Source organism: Poecilia latipinna, unplaced genomic scaffold (assembly GCF_001443285.1).
Source record: "Poecilia latipinna isolate Pla-1442-1.1 unplaced genomic scaffold, P_latipinna-1.0 Scaffold289, whole genome shotgun sequence".
Classification (NCBI taxonomy): domain Eukaryota; kingdom Metazoa; phylum Chordata; class Actinopteri; order Cyprinodontiformes; family Poeciliidae; genus Poecilia; species Poecilia latipinna.
Window position 1 is genome coordinate 40,773 of NW_015112905.1, and position 25,071 is coordinate 65,843.

The window sequence follows — 25,071 nt, forward strand, 5'->3', positions numbered from 1 at the left end:
GGCTTTTCACGATAACAAATTTTGCTGAGCGATTAATTGTCTAACAAATTATTGCAATAAACAATAATATTGTTACAAGACCTTTTGACACTGATTTAATGGAAATTAATTACGTAATAATGCATGCTATTTCCTGCCATAGATACTTACATTTTATTTTCTAAACAACACATAACACGGGAACTGATAAACTAAATAAAACAACCAAAAACAAAAATAAAATGGATTCTCAGTCTCCATTAACAAAAAACGTACTTGAATAAAAACTAAACAACATAAAGTGAAAGTGGAAATAAATACTGCATTCAACCAAAAGAGTGCAGATTATGAAGTCTGTATATTATATTGCCTTTCAGTAATCACTAGATTTAAATAGAGAAGATGGACACATCTGACTACCTGATGCAATAGTTCATACTACACGGGTTTTTTGCCCCTATTTTCTTAGAACGTTGGCCGCTTGTGATTTCGTAACCGATCATCCTACAGTGTGTGGTGGGTTATGGTAGATCGTTGTAGCCGCTCCGATCTAAATCAGGGGTTTTCCCCCGACTGGGAGCTTAACGCTGAATGTGACAAGTAGCCAATCAGAAAGCGCGGATTCTCCTCGTGCTTTCTGAGGGGAAATTACGGAGGGGAATCCGAAACAGCTGACACAGCGCAACCTAAAATCCAGCGGACATTGGAGATGATATGTGGAAACAACAATAATATTTATTTAACATTTTGTGCAAAGAATATAGAAATGACAAGGGGGGGAGTTGGAGCCAAATTGCTACCGCAGTTGATAAACCTGGCAAGTTTTCAGCTGTTCTTCGTTAACGTGACATAAATAGGTTATAATGATTTTCATTCAGTCAGGACTTTACGCTCACTCTAGCCACATGCATCACAGGTAGATTCTAGTAAAGCACTGATTAATGCCTGGTTTTAAAATTAGTTAACTGGACTTGTAGCCATTATTTTGTGCCCATGTGGCTGGACACCACACGGCACGACGAACCCGATCGAACCGTTATACCTAGGATTTCTGTCGGCTAATGTGTGGTCTCTCATGTTTTGAAAATGGGCCGACAATCGGCCGACAACTCCTGTAGTGTGTGCTGGACATTACACTAAGGAAATAGGAAGGGAGGATCAATGGAGAGCACCAGAGCTGAGCCTTTTTCATTCAGTGTCATCAACAGAAAGAACAAAACGGCAGGAAGAGACGATAATTAAAATGAGGTCGATAGGTTTAATTTATCGTGCGATTAACTGATTAATCGTTTATCGCGACAGGCCTAGTCTGGGGCGGCTTTGCTGCTCTGGGACCTGAAAACTTTCTAAAATTGATGGAACCATAAATTCTGCTCTGCACCCAAAAGTGATCAAGAAATTTGTCTTCTGGCTTTGAATGTAAGGCCAAATGCACTTGAATGAGCATCAGGACAATGATAAGTAAGTTCACCTCTGAAGGGCTCAAAAGAAGACAAATGAAAAGTTTTGGAATAGTACAGTAAACGTTTATACTTATATCCAGTAGGGATTAACTTAAACAGGACATTCATGGTTGAAGACTTTCTGATGTGGCTGAATGAAAACACTTTTAAAAAGAACAGTGAGCAAAAATTCCTCCTCAGCACAATGCAATACTCACTGCCAAGTTTGGCAAATGCCTAACGGCAGTTGTTGCATCCAAGGCTAGCACAACAACATGCTGTGTTTTGAGGTATTGACTTTTTCCCCCAGTGTCAGAAAGAGCAGGAGAATCTTAAAGAGAAACAAGCCAATTTCAAGGCGCCAAATTGAAATGCAAACTTTGTTTTACATTATGTTTGATATATGCAGCATTAACAACTGAAGGTAACATAGTTACTTGATTGTGGTTTAAAATGGGACTACATGTCTGAAAAATACACAATACCACCCCTGTAAATGTGACAAAAAAAGTAAAAATTGAAGAAGTCTTCACACGGGTTCAACCCAATTTTACAGAACTTGTAGCTGGTATTTTATTTTATTTTTTAAATTTGTCTAGTAAGAGAGCTCAATTCATTTTTCACCATGTTGTTTTCCCTTTGTCGCAGAGGTCTGAGTGCTGTGCTTGCTGTGACAGAGCGGGTGAGATAGGAGGGCAAACAGGCACACCATGGAAGGATGCTGGATATCTCTGAGGGGATGTTTGGCTTTGTAATTTCACCCTTGGAATTCGTGATTACAAACGGGACAACTTTTTTTAATTTTCTCTTTTGTCTGGATTCAGCTGGCTGACAGTCTGCCCCAGCAGCCAGGCCTTTTAATCAATCACCTAGATAATCAAATGTCACTGGGTATCTGCTCCATGTAATTACTTTTGCAATTAAAAATCAATCTCCAGTCACCCCGTCTAATTAGAGGGATGGGCAGATCTTCATCTAGATTGATTTTATAATACATATTGACTTCAAATGCCACAACATTGCCATATTCCCTCATTTTCATGCTGTGGCGCATCAAAACAAAATGCCAGAGATTATAGGGACGTGCAGCATGGGGTTGTTCCAATTCTGCGTACCAGGAAAAGGTCTGCTGTTTAGGAAAGGTTCACCTTGCTTGCATGTCTGTGCTGACAACTCCCATTCTCTCAATTCAAATTGAAAAGGGAAGAGAGATTAGTGGAGGTCCAACAATCTACATGATAGGCAACAACTAGTAAAGAAAGTGGTAGTCAGATCTTATGCCACACTGTACTTCCTATAAAACCTACTGTCATCCCAGTACTTAATTAGGGTTGCAATGGTTTTTGTCAAAACACTTCATTAGTTTTACATGTCTTCACATTGCAAGCAGAAACTTCAGTGTGTTTCATTTGGATTGTATGCGACTCACCAATGTTTCCCACACTTTGGTGAGTCACATTAAATATACATTTGACTGTATTTTAAAAGGGACAGTGTAAAACTTTGACATACAGTTAAACCAGAGGTTTACATACCACAAATAATAAAGATAGTCTTTTTTCTCACTGTCTGAAGTTACATCAGTCCAAATTTCTTTTGTTTTAGGTGGATTAGAATAACTAAATTTATTCATCTTTAATAGGTGCCACAATAATGAGAGGAAAATATATCAGACATTTATTGAATATATTGGTTCATCAGAAGTTTACTTAAAGAATTAATACAAGGAGAGAAAGCCCAAGTGATGATATAATGGATTCAGATGAAATCATGAGAAAAGAACATTATGTGGAAATATTGAAGCAACATCTAAAGACAACAGCTAGGAAGTTAAAACTTGGGTGAAAATGGGTCTTCCAAATGGACAATGACTGTTTGCATTACACCAAAGTGGTTATACATTGATATATATATATATATATATATAAAGCCAAAGTTCAGATCAAAAACAAATGTGAAGTCTGTAGCAGGACTTCAAAATTTCTGGTAATAGAAACTTTGGCAAACATTTTGGTTGATACCTCAGAAATGTTCTGTTGTTTTTGCAGTGAAATATGGAAATCCCAATAATAGCACAAAAGTTTGAGGTTGTAATGTTACAAAATATGACACAAGTGGCATGGATACTTTTGGGCCAATGGCTCCAAATCCTTGAAATGCAAAAGTGACGTCTACAAGAAGTTAGCAATGAAGAGGAGGTTTCCTGTGACATACGTCATGAAATTAAGTTACTGTCCATGGACTACATGATTAACTTTACATTTTCAGGGTTTTCATTTTTCTTTGTTCCCAAGAATCAGCCAGATGTGTCCATCTGGAAGGCATAATGGCCCGGGTGCCCACTGACAGGGACAGGCGTGTGGCAGCCGTGTGCGCACGCCGCCCCACCATGTGTTTTTTCTGCCTCTCATCTACACCTTGTTGCCTTCAGGGAGACTTACAGCACTGACAGGTCCAATAATGAAGCTTTCCAATGTAGGCTTATTTAGACACATGTGCAGAAACCTTTATGCACACGGAGCCACGTACGGTGAAACATACAGGAAAAAAAAATACACATGCAGGCACACGCTAACAGTCACAGCCTCAGGGAAAGTGCCACTCAATCGCACAAGTAAAACAGTGGAGCCTACAGGGAGACATGAACCTCAAGGACCAGCTGTGTGCAGAACCTTGAGCACAGCAGAATGCAAAATAACAGTGAAAAAGGCTGCCACGGGCTTGTAATACAAATATGTACACAGCTAAGTACTTTACTAATGTGTACTGAGGCCTCTCATTTGATTGCAGCTACTTTTCTTGTGTGATTATGCTGGGTGTAATGGATGGTTTCTCATCTATTATGTCCATAAGTGATTAATTTTGTCCATAAGGGAGGTGATGAGGAGTCTCCTTTCTCTCCTTGGCTGATGATAATGAAGAGCTCTGAAGTCTGTAATTTTTGACTGGTAAAGTGATTGGGAAAGGAAAGAAAAAGTTTACAATCATGAAGGAAGCCATAACAAATTAACAAGTAAATGAAAAGCCCATATTATGGTTTATTGTCCCCATGCAGTACAGGGAGTGTGAGCTAAGCGGTTTTAGTCCGGTGTTGTCTTCTCCCAGAGAGACCAGTAATAAGGGCAGCACTTATCATGTGTTGCCTCCAGCCACCAGCACCTCCACTGGAGCAGCTCACTCAGAAGGAGAGGGGAGAGGAGAGCCCACCACTGTTGAGAAGTAATTAATCACCATGGAGTGGGAGCTGTCAAATCCCCAGGTCTTTTGAACTGATAACGCTGCCCACCACAATTTAGCCTGATGGAGATGAGATTTTCTTTTCACCTCTGGCAAGAAAGAGACATAAAGTGGAGGAGAAAAATAGAAAAGAGCAAAGGAGGGAGAGCAGCAAATATATTTTTTGAACAACAGCGGCCAGTTGTGTACTTAATGATTGCCTTGCTCCTCTTAAACCTGACGTTCTTATCAAGTCTAAGTGTCCCGATCAATACATTTCCTCTCCGGCATTCCTAAAATAGCTCACACATCAGCTTTCTCCAGCAACCCCCTGCTGCCCAGCCATGCTCCCTCTCTCTGTTACAGCACCATCTGTTATTATAGCCTGATCGCTTTCTCTGCCAGTCAGACGGAAGAAATAGTCAATATTTGTTCTGATATAAAAGTTATGCCTATTGCTATGCACTTTCAACCTCGATGTTACTGCATCAGAACAGATTTTGTCAGCTTACTGTTGTATTTACCAGCCAGGGATGTCAATAACAGCTGTCACGCTTTGTTGTAAATCAAAACGAAATTTGAAATCACATTTTTTTTTTATTGTTACTTATTTTCCTAAATGTTCAATTTGACACAGCTTCTGGTGGAACATGAACAATGTCTTTGAGGAAACAAACAAAAAAAGGTTTGAATATAAAAACAGGGATTCAAAGCAAACACTTTCTGAAGGATTTATTCTGTTTTGATTTACTTGGGTTCAAAATTTACATTTTATTAAGTAATAAACTAACACATGAGACAGAAACCTAAAAATGACGACTCGCAAACAACAAATCGTAGTGTTTGATTTGCCACTCTTGTTACTTTTTTGTAACACTTATCTCCATGGTCAATGTGCTCTCCAAGATGCCAGAGTTCATGACCTCTGCTGGCATGTTTGCAACACTGGATAAAAGTGCCGGTTTTAACAAAAGGCTAGGTGGGAAGTAAAAGCTGCTCTAGAGCCAGACTTTGGAATGTTTTCTTACACTTTTAAAAGCACATTTCCGTCCAGATTTATTAGGGTGTTAGGTGTCAGGAACAAATAACCATACTGGCTTTCCAGAATCCGGAAGCTGATAAGAGCAATGAAGAACCTACAAATAGAGAAGAGGCCTTGCTGTCAGAGATGAAAGGTAGACTCTGTCCTGGACAGTTCTCAACTGTTATCAGACTCATTGGCTAGGATGTTGAACTGTTATAAATACGCCAGAATATATGGAAACTTTTTCAAACTACATGGTTTCATGTATTCTAGTTTTATGTGCATTTATATGCCATTACAGGTTACAATGGTAAAAACGACATATATTTTTTTTATCGATTTGGAGGTATCTATGAAGATTTCATCAACCAATCACATAGCAGTAATACAATGTATTTTGGGTTCCAAAAGTAAAGTTCAAATTGCACATCATTATGACTGTTTATGCAAGATGGGCTGGTCTCAGTGTTTCAGAAATTGCTAATCTACTGGAATCTATATCAACTATCGCTCAGGTTTAAAAAAAAGAGAGCATATCTCAATGATGCTTAAGATGATAGAAAGGCTCAACTCAAACACTATTACTCGTTACAAGCAATACCTCCTTTCAATGCACAAGACATGTAAAAATGCCTTGCAGCTGGTACTTGTCAGTTGTCTTTAGGGATATTCTGTTCAAATATAAAGGGCCCTTTAATAACCCATTTTGTGATGTCTATATATTATATATATATATATATATATATAAAGAACTGCATCAAAAAGCTCAATTTACTACTGGTTTGGGGTGCAGTAAAGTGATTTCTTTATACTCCAGTGGCCTCTACAGTCAACAGATCAGTAGGCCACACATAGGATGTGGAACAAGAGATTCAAATCATGAATGTACAGCGGAGACGTGAGATGCTGTTCTGTCCGTATGGACCAGAGTTTCAGATGAATTCCTGAAGCTTGTTAAATATATGCCACTCAGAGTTAAATCACTTCTGAAGCCAAAATACAACCCAACCTGGTACTCACAAAGGATACCTAATAAAGCAGGCATTGAGCATAATTTCTTTTGATGAGAAGTTCATGTTTGTAATTTTTTGCTCACTTTTACATCATCATTTTTTCTGTTCTTACTTTGGTGTTAAATTACCATGTCAACATGACAGCCTTATTGACATTGAAGATCTTTTTTACCTTTTGTCCTGACTTCATGCTTTAGAGGTAGAACCTTCACCAATGAAGAACAGGTTCCCTTTTTATTGCTGTGACATATAATCAATACTCAATATAGTTCTTGACACCCTGAGGCCCAGTAGCAGTCACTTGTGTATAAAGAGTGTCAGCGAGTTATTTTGACCCCCTACTGTAATCATGACCTTTCCAATAACACAACTCCCCCACAGAGTCTCATTCCCCAAAGGGTTCTCCAACTCGGGGGCCAAACTGCATTACCGCCAGTCGGCATTCACAGCTCAGCAGCTTCTAAACAAGCTACTGTTGACACACACTGAAGCACACATCCACATGCTGCATGTACAGGATGCATTGCAAGGACAATAAATAACTCAACAGCGCATGCACGCGCTCAAACACGTACGTGCATTCGCACAGACTTAAAACAGACATTCATCTGTGGAGGAGCAAGACTTGCAAATTTAGCTCAAGGGAACATAACGTGTAACCAGTGATATCATGCATAAATGAAAGGGAAAATGATATGGCATGCATTTCATTCTTTTGTAAGATTGCGTCCTCAGGTCATTGACTAAATAATTAGGCGATTGAAGTGACAGATTAAAGGCAGATTGGAAGTGACTGTGAAAGCAGGATAATGTTTCCCTAATCAGCTTGGTCGGAGAAATGCAGATTGTGAAATTTTCCAGCTACTTCCTTAGAAAAATGCATTTCACTTCTGATTAGAGATGATTAGTGCACTGGTAGAGGAGGAGGGGTCACAGCCCTGTGATCTTGGGTTCCTGAGGACAGAGGGAGAGATTTGAGGAAGGGAGAAAGGCTGGGGCCATAGGTGGAGTGCCAGCAAACATACGAAGAGAGCAATGCCTGGAAATGATGGAGCTGGAAAGAGTTAGAGAAAATACAAAAAATGAAAGAAAAAAAAAACTCCATCCTTCCTTGCTAAAAGAGGATGATTTAGGAGTAGATAAGCTTTTGAAAGAAAAGAAGATCACGTAAGAGGAAGCACAGGATTGCTCTCAGTCCTGTCTCATAAGGCAGGAAATAGCAAGGAGAGCTCTGCTTATCACAGCATTTCAACTGGTGGATCATTTATTTGCTGGGTCATGACAAATATGCCAGATTTATAATGGCCACAAAGTCCCAATGTGAAGTCCACTCTAGTTATACCCAGATAATAGTTCCTGAGCTGTAACACTGCAGAAGGTTAAATGCAGAACAGATGTAAAGTGTAAAATACAACATGATCAAAGCTAAGGCACTCAAGACAGATACGCAAGAAAATGATGATGAATGACTCTCTGCAGATTTGTAAGCTCAACACAAATGTAGCGAACTGCAAAGGTGGGAGCTGGGGTGGGGGGGGTTACAGAAGAAGGGGGTGCAGACACCAAGGAGGAGCAAAAACATTGTCCAAACTCATTCAGATGATCTGTTGCAGAAGGGCCCCACGATTAAGTTCCTACAGCAGGAATCACAGGTTGGAAAATGTGTAATTGATTTCCCCAAAGGCTCAGAGAGCACCCTCAGTGATCCCTGGGATAGCCTCGCCTGTGAAAGTTTGCTTTTCTCCCAGGCTTGCGGCCACGACTGAATGACATCATCAACTTGTGCACATTTTTACTTTTATCTCTGAAAGATATATTATCCATGTGCAGCGCTCCTTTGAGTGGAGATCAAAGGCAGCACGCTGTCAGGCGGCATATTAAAGTAGAACACAGTTTTGCAACAGAAAAATATGTTTATTTCAAGTTAGATTTTGTTACCCACCTTGATTGCACAATAATACACAATTCAGTCTGACTTTAGTGCCTTTAGAGAAAGGCAGCCATGGTCCTCTGCTGGTTGTGATGAAACAAGAAACGATAGAAAACATCTTTGAAATAATCAGTATGCATCCTTAAAATACACCTTGCTCGTAAACATTTGTAAAGATACCCCTGCAGAGCCTTTGTCTGTAGTTGCAGTCATTTCATGGGACAGCTTATGGATATGAGCCAGACTCTTGCTCAGATGCACTTTGAATACCCTTACTAGCACACACACATACCCGGCAACACACATCCTGCTTAAAGTGTTGAAGCCTTGTCCAGGATGATCTTTGGCTTGCGTGAAGCTGGTGGTCACGCTCAGAGGGAAACCAGACATAGGGACACATGTTTGTCCGCTCCTTAAATGAAGTGTGACCACGGTGCACCTCTGAAGCAGCAACTTGGTTGGGGGCTATTATGGGGTTTGACAGCAGGGGGGCGCTGTGATAATTTGATGTGAACTAGCTTGATAAATCACTGTGTTGTTACCTTGGCTTTAGTATCTGTTTATGTCTCTACAAATTGAAACCCCACTGGCACAAGGCTGAGGCAGAGACGTGCCCTGGCCCCCAGCGATTAGTTCAAGGTGGGGAGAGTTGAGATGGCTGGGCCCCATTGGCCATCTCCGTCTTGCTGTTTTGTCTCTTCCTGCTGAGGGAGAAAGCCGTGGACATGTGTAAGCAATAAAGCCAAAGGTCTGCCTTTCACCACAGCCTGAGAGAAAGGAATGCAGAACCAAACTATAAAATAATAATGGGCACTAGGGTAGAGAAGGGGCAGAGAAGGGGATGTAGTATGAGACGAAGGGGGGGTATAAGAGACAGACACATCTGCAAAGGAGTTGGGAGGGGGTGGGTGTTAAGGTGGGGTTGAGTCCTAAAGTAGAGCCCTCCTCTGACCTCTGGACGTGCTGTTAAAGGCAGAGCGTAGCAAGCAGCCCAGACTGGCACCACATCAAAAGGCTGACAGATGAAGGGCAAAGGCCACTTTGACCTGGGCGCTAAGCTGCTGTTAAGCTCCTTAAAGCCAGAGGAGAGGTGCAGCAACAAGGAGAAAGTAATAGAGAGAAGGGAGTAACTGAAGCTGAGAGCAAGAAATATCATTCACAACTCCCTCCTCCTCTGTAATAATCAAAGGAAGGATGAAAAAAAGGCAGTCGTGTAGACTGTAAATACAGACGCACAGAAGTCAGAAGAGATAACATTAAATACCTTGTGTGAAACCACTGCACGGGGGGCACACTTTATCTAAAGCTAATAAACCAACATCCCCAAAGCCTGTTTAAAGCAGGTTTTCATAATCACGAAAATAAACTACAATCAGGACAATAAGACAGACAGATGGAGTCCTGAGGCATTTATCTCCTTTAAACATTTTCCCTTAGAAGCCACCAACTTATCATGAGCTTGTCAACACGGTGACACCATTCTTTCAAATGAAACGCTAATGCGGTGATCTGAGCGCACAGCGCCAGTATCTGTTCATAAAATCTGAGGGTTGATCAAAAGGTTTGCAACATCCAGTTCAGTGTATACCTTGGCAAATAAGTGGAAATCATCACAAGTATTCACATAACAAGGATACAAACACAGTGGAGCTGCTTCCAACGTGAAGCACTGTGACAAAGCTAAGCAAATAACACCAAGAAGGGGGGAAACGACAGACAGGAATGAAGGCAAGATTAAAAAGAGGGAGGAAAAGAAAAACCATCAGGAGAAGAAGTAAAACTTTGAAAAACCAATCTCCTAAAAGGAAGCGGACATATCCCAAGATGCAACAGGACAGGAAATGCCTACTGTGTGGATAGGATGCCCCTCTGGACCCCATTAAGGGAATGCATGAAATTAATCGTGACACCATGTTGCTTGGTCAACAAACGCAGGTTGATTGATGAAGACAAACGGTCGGGGTGATAGCCAGTTGTTGGCTTTCCCTGGGATGTGTCATTTTCAGGCAGTCCACTTCCAACTCGAGAAAGGGATACAGGCTGTCGAGCCAGCCCGGTTCCAAACCCAGACCTGTCACTCAAACTCACTCTGGGGTTGTTTTCAACACTTGTGTAAGGTGGCTGAAAAAAATGTGGCTGAAGTGCTGAAAAAATAATACATTTCAGGTGTAATAGTAGAAATTCTAACATTAGTCATTCTTCTGGAAAAGACAGAGAAAGAGAGAGGATTTAGTTGCAGCTCAACTTTTATTAAAAATGACAGATTTAACATTTGTAAGACACTTTTTTACTTTTTACTATTAAGGCAAATGTGGATCATATTCCCAACTGATATTGCTCATATACAGCATGACTAAACTAGTTTTACAAATAAAATAAAGTTCCTTTCCAAGAGTAGCATGCCAATTAGACTTTTTATTAAAATGAACTACTTGTGTTAATGTGTGAATCATTTACATGAATCACAAATCAATATCTGGCTTTAATTTTTTTTATTATGCTGATAAAATGGAAATTTAAATCTGAGGTGCAAATTAAAACATTGACATTTTTCACAAGTGTTTTCTTTGGATTTAGTGTGTATTTGGGGAGTTCCACATAGTTCTTCAGCAGTTGAGAGGTAACTCGTTCTTTATGTTTTATGATTCAGTCCTGTTGTTAGCGGTGTTGCTTGCTTTGCAGCAGAATCCAATTCCCAGCCTTAGATCTTCTGAAGTTTGAATGCTGTTGGAGGCAAGATGATCTAGTTTGTAACATGGTTTCTTAGTAGACCCTAATAATCCATGTGTGGAAAAATTTAAAGAAACAGTTGTCCTGTTTTATTAAAGTAAGTGCTTTTCTTTGACAATTATAATTAATACTTTCTACTGTTATGCGCCAAGATAACTTACTGTGCTGTACACAGGCCTTTTATTCGAACCTCACCTACGCATCCATCCATTATCTTCTGCTTATGGAGTTGGGTCATGTGGGCAGCAGCCTAAGCAGGGAGACCCAGACTTCCCTTTCCCCATTCTCTTGGGCCTACTCCTCCAGGGGAATCCCAAGGCATTCCCAGTCAGCTGAGAAGCACAGGCCCTCTAGCAGGACCTGGGTCTTCCTTTGTCCTCTCAGTGGGACATGGCTAGAACCCCTCACTGGGAGGCATTCAGGAGGCATCCTAACCAGATGCCTGAGCCACGTCAACTGGCTCTTCTCTCTGTGGACCCACAGCCACTCTACTCTGAGTCCGTCTCGGAGGGATACGCTGTGGAGAAGACTCATTTTGGTCGCTTGTATCTGTGATCTGGTTCTTTAAGTCATGACCCAAAGCTTGTGATCTTAGAACATAGCTCGACGAGTAAATTGACTCAGCACTCTCTTTAGGGAACCTGACTTCTTCTGTTGCTCTTGGAAACCTTCCCTGTGATACAGCAGCCATTTAAGTCTGAAGAGAACCAACAAAAAAAAGTAAAAACAAAAACTGTTTTCAGAGACTGGAAGTGGAACACGCAGAAGGAGAGTTGGCAAGTTGTTGTGCACCTATCAGACAATATGCTGATAGGTAGACAGACTTCTAGCATAATATTTTGCTCTGATTTAAGGATATTTTCAAAATTTGTAAAATGCCTTAAGTTACATGCTATGCTAAGACAAAGTTTGGAACTTTCCCAGGCGGAAGATAACACTGTTTGCTACAGAATAATTTGACACTGGCATCATCACCAAAATATATAGAACAAACTGTAAACTTCTGTGTTAAAAATATATAAATAAGTTGTTTTGCAAGTAAATTTCCATATGATATTTTTTTCTCACTGACCACATTCTCTCATTTGATTTATCTTTCCCTTGACACCAAAACATAACTTTCCCTTCAAAGTGCTATTATTGTTGAGTTTCAGGAATATATAACAGTTTCCATTCATCTCAAATTCTATGCAGCTGTTGAAAGAAAAGTTACTTTGATTTAGTAAATATCTCTGCACATCTCGCGTTGTGAACATCAAAGACACATACACAGATATCAAAGCATGCTGCTGGATTGTCTATCCTTGGCAGCCAGAATGTACTTTCTATCTCAAGCATGAGGTACTGCAGCAGTACAAAGTAGAAAGACGTGAGAAAGCAAATATTTCACTTGGGATGGAACAATTTTATTTTATTGCCAGTCTGGGTCTCATTTGTGAGACGTGCTGGAATCTGTCATTTTGCCCATACCTACCTGATCTATGTTCATTATGCATTTTTAGTAGTTTATGTTGAATATCTGGACCACAGGAAGAGTAGATGCAGGACACTACAATTAATGGGGATTAAAATAAAAGAAAGAAAGAAAACCTTATTTGACCTGTAATAGCTAAGAAGTACGTAGTCACAAAAAGGTACATGTAAGAAGAATAGAGACGGTTTGCTGGTTTTGATTTTCTACCCCTCATTGATCAAATCTAAAGTATTCAGTTAAAGAGATAAAAAGCCAAAATAATTCAATGTCTCAATCAATCTATCCACCCACCCAGTTGTTTATACCGTCTTTTTCTTTCAGGGAAGTGTCAGAGCTGGTGTCCATCTCAAACAGTAGGCAATCTTTGTAATATTTTCTACTTTCTAAAAATATTAAAATATACAGATATTTTCTAAGCAAAGTAAAATTAACTTAATTATGTTTGTTGTCAAACTGCTGCACTTAACTAATTTTGTATTAGACTAACAAACGGGGCAATCAGAAATTCTTCTCTGCAGTCGCTTCGCAGGGGTATTCTGCTTCTTTGTCTGAATATGTCTTAACTTAAACTAGATATCAGAGGGTATTTCGGCAGATATTTTAATCAGCCAGTAATATTTTTTTTTCTGTGGTCTTTGAGGTGTTTCTTTACTGATCACGGGTATTCCAACTGACCAGTGATAATTTCTGTAAGAAATACTGCTGGTGAACACTAAAAATGCCATCCAGGGCATCCAAAATCCCATTTAATTTTAAAATGACTAAATTAGAAAAATATAAGCCTGGTTAGAAAAGCTTAATACATAAATGTTTTCAATCCTGAACTTTTATTTAATTAACTGAAAAGAAAACCTGTGGCCAGATAGGGCCAATCTCAGTTTGGCTTTAGACGTTCTGATATTGGAGGAAATCTCTGTACTAAGAATGTTCTGTGGGTTTGGAATGGGTTTAAGACTTCCAGGAGTTTGACAACAGCAAGTAGTAAGGTGTGGATTGATTATTAAGAGATTTGAGGATTTGGTTTTAGCTGAACACCTATGATTATGCTTAGCAAAACTAATTTTCTTGTGAGGGTGTAGTATGTCTTGTTGAATCAGGTTATTATGTTGCTCCCAAATACATTTATTGGTGTTGCATTTATGTCGAATGGTTGTCTTCAGATTGTTCTTCATGTTGACCCTACACTTCAGAACTTCTGACTTGGTCTTCAGTGCAGTGATTACGGATCAGTGTGTTTATGACATTTTATGCAACAACTTAAAGTTTTGTAAGGGTTCCTTGGGAGAAGGAAGAATTTGTGGGGATATTGGATTGTTAAAGTAAAAAAAGGCCCAATTGAAGCATACATTACCACTCCTCAAATGGTTATCACAGCAAAAAGGATTGGTGTGAAATGTAAAACCTATTAATTATGTCCAGCAACAAAGGCACTAATGTGAAAACATGACTTGAGAGACTAGAGATTTCTTACGACATTAATATTAGTACCACTAGAGTCTTAGAAGTTAAAATATGTCAGATCACAAGAAAGTCGCTGAACCACCCAAATCATCATGGCAGCTGGCTCCTCAAACCCAGACCAAGAAGATACAATGAGTTTCAAGGATGTACGTCTGAAGTATGTAAGAAATTTAGATGTGTCAGAGTGAAAGGAACATTTCAGCTTTTTGGTTGATGCCAGAAAGCCTGAGGCTGAGCAGGATATTGCCCGTATGGCCATCATACTATGACTTTGTGTGCAACTGTATTTGATATATCAAAGCCTGCTGGAAAGAAGAAGCTGGCGGCAACCTAATGACAATACAGGGTAGCAGAGACGCAAACTGCTCCATTTATGTTGTTGTCCACATGCTGGTTTGGAGGAGATCACTCAGCCAGTCCCACAGGTATAGGATGTTCTCAGTAGTAGTTTCATGGACAAATAACAAAGATCCAACATCAGATAAAGGAATTTGGCTCTTTGGGAACAGAGTGGGAAGCCCAGTGCAGCAAAGAGGCTGTCCTTCACTTGCGGAACCATTCTCCATACTTGGCACTGACATAAAAGCTGCTTCTGCTCCACTTGAAGTACTCACACATCCAGCACCAAGACACATACATAGAAACAAAGACAGACATGTGCACGCATACATGCATGCTCATGGACACACATGCACACACACACACACACACACAAGAACCAACTCACGCAGAATTCAGGAAGTATGCCTGTCACGGACAAGCAGGGAAGGGAGGCAGCAAAAACAACTTTCTGTCGACAGGAATAAGAAAAACAACGGTTGAAAGGGGGTCTGCATGAGAGAAAACGCAAGACAAAGGCATTCTCTCCGTCAGAACTCATCAGTCTGCAGAGGGAAATATGTAAGGAGATGCAACCGTATGAGTGCTGTCACTGTCCTGCTGAACACTAGAAGGAAGGGACAGGCTGGTGGAGAGCTAACTGAGAGTCGAGGAAGGCTTCAGTAAAACCTGTCCACATCAACAGAGACATTGGCAGGTTTGCGTTTGGGATACACAAGTCTGCAGGCTAGACAGACACTGTAAACACACAACTAAAACAAACTTTATTCAAGAAGGCAATATAAAACAGAGGTGTTTAAAGCTTTGTAATTAGTTCCCTTGCCCAAAGGCAAAGACTGTGGTGGAAAAAAAAGAAGAAAAAAAAGAAAAAGACAGAAAAGGAACATGTTGGAGAGCTCATCAGTGAGGACCAGATTACCCCAGGCCTTCCAGGGCCACTCTCCAGAAGAGAAGATAAAAGGGCTTATTAATAGCCCTTAGATTTACATGCTCCAAGTGGATGTTTATACTGGAACTTGCTGCTTATGTGTGAACATTCAACAACTGTAAACAGTGCCATTCAGGTCCCATTTCCTTTACATCACTGATATTGTTTCAGCTAGCAACATCAGCAGCCAGAGTTTAAAAAACATCATTCGGGGCATTATCTTTTAAGTGGTTCCACAGTTGAGTCTCCCCAGGGCGGTAATCAAGAAGGTTCATTGTGAACTTCCTCTTCTGCATGCTCACATTTTGCTGACCTTGGTTGAAAAGAGCAGAGAATGGGGCTACCATAAGAAGTCCTGATATGACAGAAAGATTTTTGCCACACTTGGTTTACTTGGTTATGCTCTTTTTTTTTTTTTTCATTTCTGTTAAAACAAAGACATTTTTTGCCAATTCTGCTTAATGTTAAAACCATTACACCATTGTATAAAGAACTGGGAAGCCCCTTATTACCTCGTCAACCACAAGAAAGAACAGTAGTCAAGGGACGTGAGGTTCATGAGGCAGCATAGAGAGTACATCTGTAACCCCCAGTTCTTTTATTGGACAAATATAAAATTAACAACAGTCAGGAGCTATAATCGTGCTCCAAGTGACTTCCAACACAAATTTCCATTTTGAGGTTGGCTGTACGGTTCTATAAAACTTTACAAGGCTGCAAAAAGAAGAACTGTCAATTTACAAGAAACAAACTTTTCTAATTATTCATTGAGCGAATAGCCCTCAAGCTTTTAATTTGCTTTAGGTCTAATCTATGCCACCATTAAAGGTGAGGCAAGGGTGAAACCCAACCTAATGACTACCTATACAAATCAGTAAAAAGTGACTGTAAATTTTTCCATTCTAGGGTAACTAATAACAGGACTGTAAAAGCACAATGGACACCAAAGAGAAGTGACCCAGCTATTAGCTGTAAATTTAATACCGCCCGTCCGCTCATGTTTTACAATGTAACTTATCAAAATGTACTGTAGGAGCAAGGCATGCTGAGTGTTAATGGCATAGTTGCTTGCAGTGTAAACACGGACTGAAGCATGAAAGAACATAACTGTAAAACGTATTAAAACATCTGCAATTTAGATCATAATTCAGGCCGATTAATAGAAATTCATCACCAAAGCAAAACAGATTGATTTCCTACTCCTCACTACATTTTCAAAAGAAATACCTGAAATGATCTGTGTAACAGATAGTCCTAACTGGTAGATCTCATGGACCAGCAGTGGGTGTGTTAATGGACTGGTTTACAAACACGTCGTGTTCAGGATTCCATGCTTGAGTGTTCTCTCAGACTGTGAGGACATGTCAACGTTGTACTGCCAGGACATCAAAGAGATAAGTCAAGCTATTTGAACAATGATTCATGTTTATATATAGAACAAGTGATGAATGAAAAGAGTTGGATCTATGAGGTCATCCTCAGAATACATGGAACATCCCTGCCAGCATCTACTGGGTGATGAAAGAGGAGCAAATACTTATGTCTCACCAGTGCAGGGTCATTGACTGACTTCTTAATATGGCCGCTGTCATACCACTAAGAAGGATAAGTCACCTTTAAACACCATCTCTGAGTCATATTTCACCCCCTGAAACGCAAAAGAACAGGGTAGTCTTCGCCTGCTTAAGTAAAATCCAAATCAGTGGTGTAAGGCCCAGTAACATATGAGGCCTCTCCCAGATAAGATCAGAGAGAGATTAGGCTCCTGTATCAGAGATTAGGCAAAGTTTGTTTTCTTTCCGTTTGAACCTGGGTGGGGATAGTCCCAAGGCCTGCACCCCAGAGCCTGGGCATAATGCCATTAGTGGTGTTTTGTTGACAGCAGGCATCGGTAAATGAGGCCCGACTTTAATCAGCTGCATGCCGTGCTGGTGTCAGAGTTCCCCCTATGTCTCCCAGGTGAAAGATGAGCTGGGAGAGAGGTGTTGTCTCCACCTTAATTAAAACTGCTCCCCTTAACAGAGGACTCGGTGTGGCTACCACCAACCCATCCTTCTGAAAGCGTGACTACAATCTCAGTAAAATACTGACTATTAGCTAGAAAAGTGCAAAGGGAGGGGACCGAACGGCAAGAGGTGTAATTACTGAGCCTGAGACCATGTATTATTACAGCAGAGAGGGGGTATTTATCTGTTTCATGGTGGTGCCTTGCAAAAGTATTCATACCCCAAAAAGTCAATCATTTTCACCTCTTACAATCACAATCTTCAATGTGTTTTATATGGATTACATGTGACAGACCATCACAAAGCATGTTATTTCTACACCAATAAAAATCTGAAAAGTGTGGGGTTCATTTCTATTAGCTCGAAAACAGTCCATTATAGCACTAGCTGCGCATTACTGGGAGTCAAACCTCTGTTTTAGTCTCCAGACTTTTGCAGAGTCTGAAAGGATTTCTGCACTTTGTTTTATCAATAATACTATTAACTCCAAAAAGCTTTCCTGTCTCTCCTAGGTAGAGAATATTATCTCCACAGCGCGATGCTACCTCTACCGTGTTTCAGTGTGGGAACGGTGTTGTGTAGTGCTGATTTTCTACAACTGTTTTTCTTCTCGCAGCTCTTGTATGTACGCCAGATTAATGGAGTGCATCTCTGCAGCTTCTCCCCAGAGTTATCCTGAGTCTCTTGGCTGCTTTTCTGATGAATGCTTGGATAAGTGCCCATCCTGTGTGTTTAGGTGGGTAGCTATTTCCTGGCAGTTTTGTGGTTATGCCAGACTTAAAACCCACTTAACTCTGCTTTATACTTCTCCACAACTTTATTCTTGACCTATCTTTAATGTTTAGGCAACTTTGGAAGGTGCTTTCTGAGTTTTATTAGGGGGTGTCTATACTTTCAAAAAATGTATTAAAAACTGAAAAAAAACAACAACAAAAAAACATTTATTGTGGTTTTACCAAAGTAAAACATATTGAAGTTGGTAGCTATGCAGAATAATCTTGTAGAAATGGCTCACAGGAAGGGGGATATAAATTGATTTCTCAGTAAAATGTACTTTTGGCCTCACAACAAAAGCTGTATAAGGATATCTGTCCTCTCTGTCTTTCTCAAAACACTACAACACAGTCCATGTGGGAGATACAGGAGACACTGTCCTAGTCCGGCTATTTACCCAGAAATCCCATACTTCACTCCAACTTCCTGCTCCCTTGAAGTGAGACATCCTTTCCAAGGGGATACGCTGGATGAACCAGACACATATACTGGATGTGGATGCTGCTTTAGCCTGGCCATGCCCAGTTACAATAACACAATCATGCTGTTCATCCCTGCTGCCTGCCCTGACACACCAACCCCATCCCAGCCAGAGGCACTAGGCAGGAGGCAGGCTGTTGCCTCAAACTGGCCTGGGTGTGTGAGACAAAGACTGTTTGATACAGGGTGGGTAGACGGGACGGAGAGGGTCTGTTGAGGAGTCCCCCCTCTTCCCTCCCATACACTATGAAACCTCCTGCCCTCTGATGCAAATGAGGTGGTGGGCGCAAAGAGAGGAAAACAACATGAGAGAAAAATAGACACAAAGACGGGATGGGCGGGGAGAAGACCAGCTAAGGCAGCCCAGATCGGTGGGCCTTTTCAAATCACAGCAGCAGTGAGTGTCACTCATGCGTCAGCCTTAACAATGTTAGACCAGTGCAGGCAGGGCTAATGTCCGCTGTGCTCTACCCTACCCCCTTTACCAACTTCCACAAGCCCCCTTGTGACCACATGAATCTGACTAGTGACAGCTCGGCATCCTGTAATTTGCCAATTTGCATGCATGTCAAAAAGCCAGACCATAGTGAATTATAGCCACAAAGTGGGAATATTCCAAAAGAAGAGCATGAGGTCTGTAACACGGGAGAGGATAATGGGGATGACGGGGAGAAACAGCAGGATGAAATAGATTTGAGTGAAGACTGCGATATCAGAGTGTATGCCTCAGTCATAGGGGACAGTTAGCGCGCTACATTTGGACACAACACAGCCTGGTGTGGCTCATTCACACTCTGTGTATTTTTGTGTGTGACTCCGTGTGTGGGGGCGATTATCATGTATGTATTAGTTTATGTGTGTGAGGCTGCCTGTCATCTTAGTCAAGTCTACATGTGCAATTTGTATCATGAGCACCAATAAAAGTGAACAAATCCATATGGGACAAACAAGAAGGGATGACTATGATTTTCCACTGCTGAGCCATTAATCGAGAGAATTATCATCACACTGATAGTGAAATCTGTTAAGATCCACGGATATGTCCTCAAAAATGTCTATGGTAAGATGGTGATTAAAAGGATATACATAAACAATTATATAAATTAAAAGAGACTTCCCCACATTGAGTATTTCCAAATTTTTAAAAAATGATTATATCTAAGAATTAAAAAGTAAAAGTCATGACAACAACTGGACCTCATTTTTCTCCCAGTAGAAAAGGCTTTAATGCTCTTATATGTGTTTCTTGAAACATGTTTCCTGCACACATACCTATAGTTTAACACAAAAAAGAACCATGAAGCCAGTATAAATCTCTATCAGGAAGCCAGCCAACCTCTCCGCCCCTCGCTGGTGAAAACCATATAATCGTCTAAGGAACCAGAAACACATTTTCTGGATAGTTGGCAGTAAATGTACCATAATCGTTTGGGCTGGGTACCTTTCTAAATGTTATTTTTATTGTTGGGTCTTAAAGGCTGGTCAGAAAGAAAGAGATGTTTTTCAAAATACACATTTTGAAAAAAAAAATACACTAGAGCTACATACATATGTCATGTATGCTAGAAAAGGAGCAAAGGAAGTACATATGATTGCATATAACTCCGTACCATGCAAACCTTTTTTGTAAAATATCTACAATTGTACAAAGATTGAACCCAGAAATCCACTGTGCCTTTCAAATGTGCTGTTTGGAAATTCAGCAATCGACTCTGCCCTTTACACTTGTTTAACAATGTTTTACATACCATATACAAAACCAAACACTGATTAACACCTGAGAAAGGAGCAGTCATTACAGCAGGAGATCTTCTAACCATCCATGAAAGTGAAAATGAGAAGCAATTCTGTTAAACACCACACATTATGATGGCTATTTACCACACCATTGTAACTCTAAAAGGTGGACCTTTAAATCTCTCACAAAGTAATCTCGCCTTTGGTACAGTTCGCTGCGTTCTCAGCCCTACAATCTGTCTTGCGTTATTTGCTTTCCCAAGTGTGAGATGTTAGAGGGCTGAAAGAAGGACAAAGCTGACATTGCTTGAGACTTTTGTAGCCCGAGGTAAGAACATCTTGAAGGCTTGAAGAGTAAAAAGAAAGCAGTTTATGCCCAGTGACATGCTTGTCTAAAAAAATTGGACTGCTTTGTCATAAAAAATGTGTATTACAATCAACATTTTATTAGAGTACTGTATGTATTGTCCATAGCATGGATCCAGAATGAAAAAAGTGTTATAAAACTTTTATGTCAAAGTGATATATTTTCAGCCTTAACCATCAGATACTTATGACTCTAATGTTTCAATAGGACAGTGTAAGACAAACTTCTCTTACAGAGATGTTGGTCACTATGAGGTTAACAACCGGAAATTTCTTTGTTACGTTTGAGATGCATATCATATGGCTATAACGAATTTATTGAACGTCCAACATGTATGTCTGTGCTGTATGGAAGGCAGTTGTTGAATTGAGACAAAATAGTAACCTTTTAATTTTAAAGGAGTCAGTAACCTGCAAATATAACAAAACTAAATATTACAAATAATATTTGTCAAAAAAAATCTTTTAATTTCACCTACATGTATTGTTATACAAAAGTGCAGTTCAGGTTGAGCTCAATGCTCACATTAATGAGAGTAAAACTTCATTGTTGAGAACTTTTCTGTTTTCTGTCTTTGAAATGCATTGTAAGTAGATACCTTTATATGTTGTCTTGATGTTAACGTGCAAAGGAAATGTGCACATAAATATACAAAGGAAAAATAATACCAAGGCCAAACAGAACTGCCATCTGTTGTCTATACAAAACCACTTATTTTAACAGTAACGTCCATTTAGCCAAAATGCCAAACTCCAGCTTTTTAAAAACAATGGTTGTGAAGGTTCTGCTGAAACAAACAGTATATGTTTGCAAGGCAAAAAGGAAGTTACCTTGTAAGAGTTGAAATTATCTCGTCAAAACCTAAGGTACTAATTATTCCCCTTCTCTGCAACTGCACCATCATCATTACAGAGACACCACTTTACTGATAGTGAAAGGTGCGGTCGAGCAGACACTCTTCTTTGCTCTGTTCCTGCTGATGGAGCCCAACTACAGTTTTGGGTTGTAAAGACAGCTTAACACCATTGCATGGGAGGGCAGAACAGCAGCGTCATGGGATATTACCCAGGGAGGCAGGGTGGAGAATCAGTTTCCATTTCACCATGACCTTTCTCTGGTCCCATGGTGGCCAGTGTGCCACTACCTCCTTCCTTTCACATCCCCACCAAGCAGCCTCTGCTGCACTGCTGTCTCTTTTTCTTCTTCATTTGTCAACCTGTCCATCTCCACATTTTTACATGCATAGCTCAGAGCAGTTCACCCCCCACCAACAACAAGATCAAATTCGCATACCTCATTTGTCTTCTCATCAGCTGTTTGCCCCGATTTAAATGTTAGCATTGCACAAAGTGCACATGCCTGTCTAATACAGGTCTGATGATTACTTGGAAACTTACATCTGGACAACTTTCTATCAAATAAAAGAGCACCAACTATTTCTAAATACGGCATTAATTATGGTGAATTTTCCTCTCAGGATGGGAGTCATCACTTTCCAACACCAAAGCTATTCTTAGTTTATGTTAGTATTGTTTTCAGCTGCTAAATGCTACCGACATATTAAAACGCTTGTGATGAGGTCTATTGCTGACAATGACGGGAAGTTGTTTGTCACCCAGCTGACCACACAAACTCAGACAAACTCTGGACACACCCGCAGTTCTGACTGGGATTTTCAATACTCACATTTTTGTTTCATTTACTTTTAAAATAGCTTTCCATTCCAACACATTATAGGCGTACAGTATAAGAAAGAAACGTCAAAGGGGGAAAATTGTGATGTATTTTCAGATTCACTGTTACCAATTTAGCTCAAATATTCAGAACGTCAGAAGAGTATGGTGAATTAAGGGAAAATAATTCAACTACCTACCACTTGTTAAGATAAAAAGAAACATTTATTTAAAAAAAATCAAAGTTAAGCTGGATAGAAGAAAAAAAAATTAAAACACTTTTTTTAAGTTTATGAAAACAAATTTGGACAACACATTAGTAACAACCCTCAAACCACTGACAAGGGATCTGAATAATCTCCATCGTCTCGTCATGTTTTCCTGGGAGTCGTTGGACACATTGACTGTGGTATTCATGGAGATGTTGCTTTGACATCTACCATAAAACTAAAATAGATCTGGAAACCTGACCCAAGCCCAGTCTGAGGATGTACCATCCCTCAAGTTGCATCACCTGAACAACTTAGTATAATGTTAATCTTCCAGTAAAGGACCCCCCCTACAAGACCCATATCATTTCTGTAAGAAGTCAGCATAGCCAAAGAGGGATATACACCCTCTCTGATACAAATGATCTGTCTGATTTAAGAAAAGAGAAAGAAAAAAAGCTGTATACTGCATTACAGAACTACTTTTTAATTGTGCTTATTTATTAAATGCATTATTAATAACATGACAAATAATTCCATCTTTTCTTTTTGTTATTTGTGTGTTCATCGACTGTGTCATTTTATATATATGTAGATATATTTGGAATGGTGCATGGAAATAGGGGGTGGGCATAACAACTGTGATTAATTGAAAATTCCATGAGATTTACTAGGGTTCACCCAATTTCCAAGGGTCACTTCTGCGTGAAGAAGTACAAATTTACACGGCGGTATTAGGGAGATGATGTGGCGGGGGTAACATTTGTCTGCTCTTTTCAATTGAAATCTTGTTAACAACTGCAAATGGGTGATTTTTTTTTTAATGAAATTTGTTAAAGAAACAACATTGGCTCATGATGCCTTCTAGCAACAATCACAGAGGTTTTGAATACTTTTGCTTTTATCTCAAATTTCAGTTAATGTGGAGTTGTACATACAATGTAATCTCCTGTGCTTCACATTCTTTAACACTTTCTGCAGTGGTTATTGGTTTTCATACTTAAAAACAATAAGTATTGTTTATAAATAAGTTCAACAAACATGTTGGTCAAATGTGACATAAAAAGCACTAAGAGTCCACACAGACGAATAAATAACGAGCGTCTTATAAAAGCGTTCTGCAGAGACGTCTGTCTTTTCAATTCTTTAGCAAAAACAAACCTGCACAACAGAAAACACAAAGACAGGGTAATCATCCCACCACTTGTGCTCCTCATACATTGATAAATGAACCCATTGTGAAGTGATTATCACAGTTATTCATAGCCGCTTTGCTATGGGGATGGTACATTTGTTGCATTGCATGGGAGCAGACACTGCTGAGCCCTGCACATGTTTTCCTGTCAATGTGCATTACAGACCAGCCTGTGACATTTATAAATACTTGGTAATCTGCACTGCTATAAACACCGCATTATTAAATCGTCATTATTTTGGCTCCAACTGGGCCCAGCCAATGATTAATTGAATGCTATTAAGTTGAGGTGGGCTGTTTATAAATGCTGTTTTTACCTTATATATTAATCACAGACATATTAAAACGCGTCAGTATATGGTCGGCTTTTGCGATATTAAGATTCCTTAAATTGAAAAACAGAGTAATTATGCCAGCATATTATAAGTTCATTCTTTCAGTTGACACTGTAATAAAATATGATTTACGGAGATGGCCAGTATTAGACTGGACATAATAACATGATGTAGTGTGCTTCTTTGCCCAGTGTTTACACATAGCGACAAATGATAGAAGCAAGAATAAAGAATGAGCTTAAGCATAATCTTTTCTCAGAAGTAAATGTCAATCTGAGGAAAACTTTGAAAATTAGAAATTGGGTATTCATTAGCATATTTGTACAAATCAACCTAAGTGTACAAGCTACAAACGTTAATAAACAAATGACCAAGATGGAAACAAATGTTATTTTTTGTGTTGTTCAAAGCTTAGAAGTAGCCTTATACTCCCTAGTAACTACTGTTCCCAGAGTAAATATATACAAATCTTAGCCTAATCAGAGAGCAAGGACAGTTTAGAGAAAGAAGAAGTGGAGTGAAGGCAAACAAAGAAGTGATGAACAAACATATTTCTTTAAGGAGACATAGGAGAAATTCCTGCAAACTTTCAGTCTGTCTTGTGTTTTTGTTTAGTCCAGTCAGCGGCAATAGATGACCTGGCCCTTGACTACAGCGCCCTGTTTATCACAAGTATGCCATCCTCCCCCTGTAACAGGCTGGCATTCTGCACTGACCTCAAGGCCTTTTCACATAATTTCATGAGAACACATCATTTTG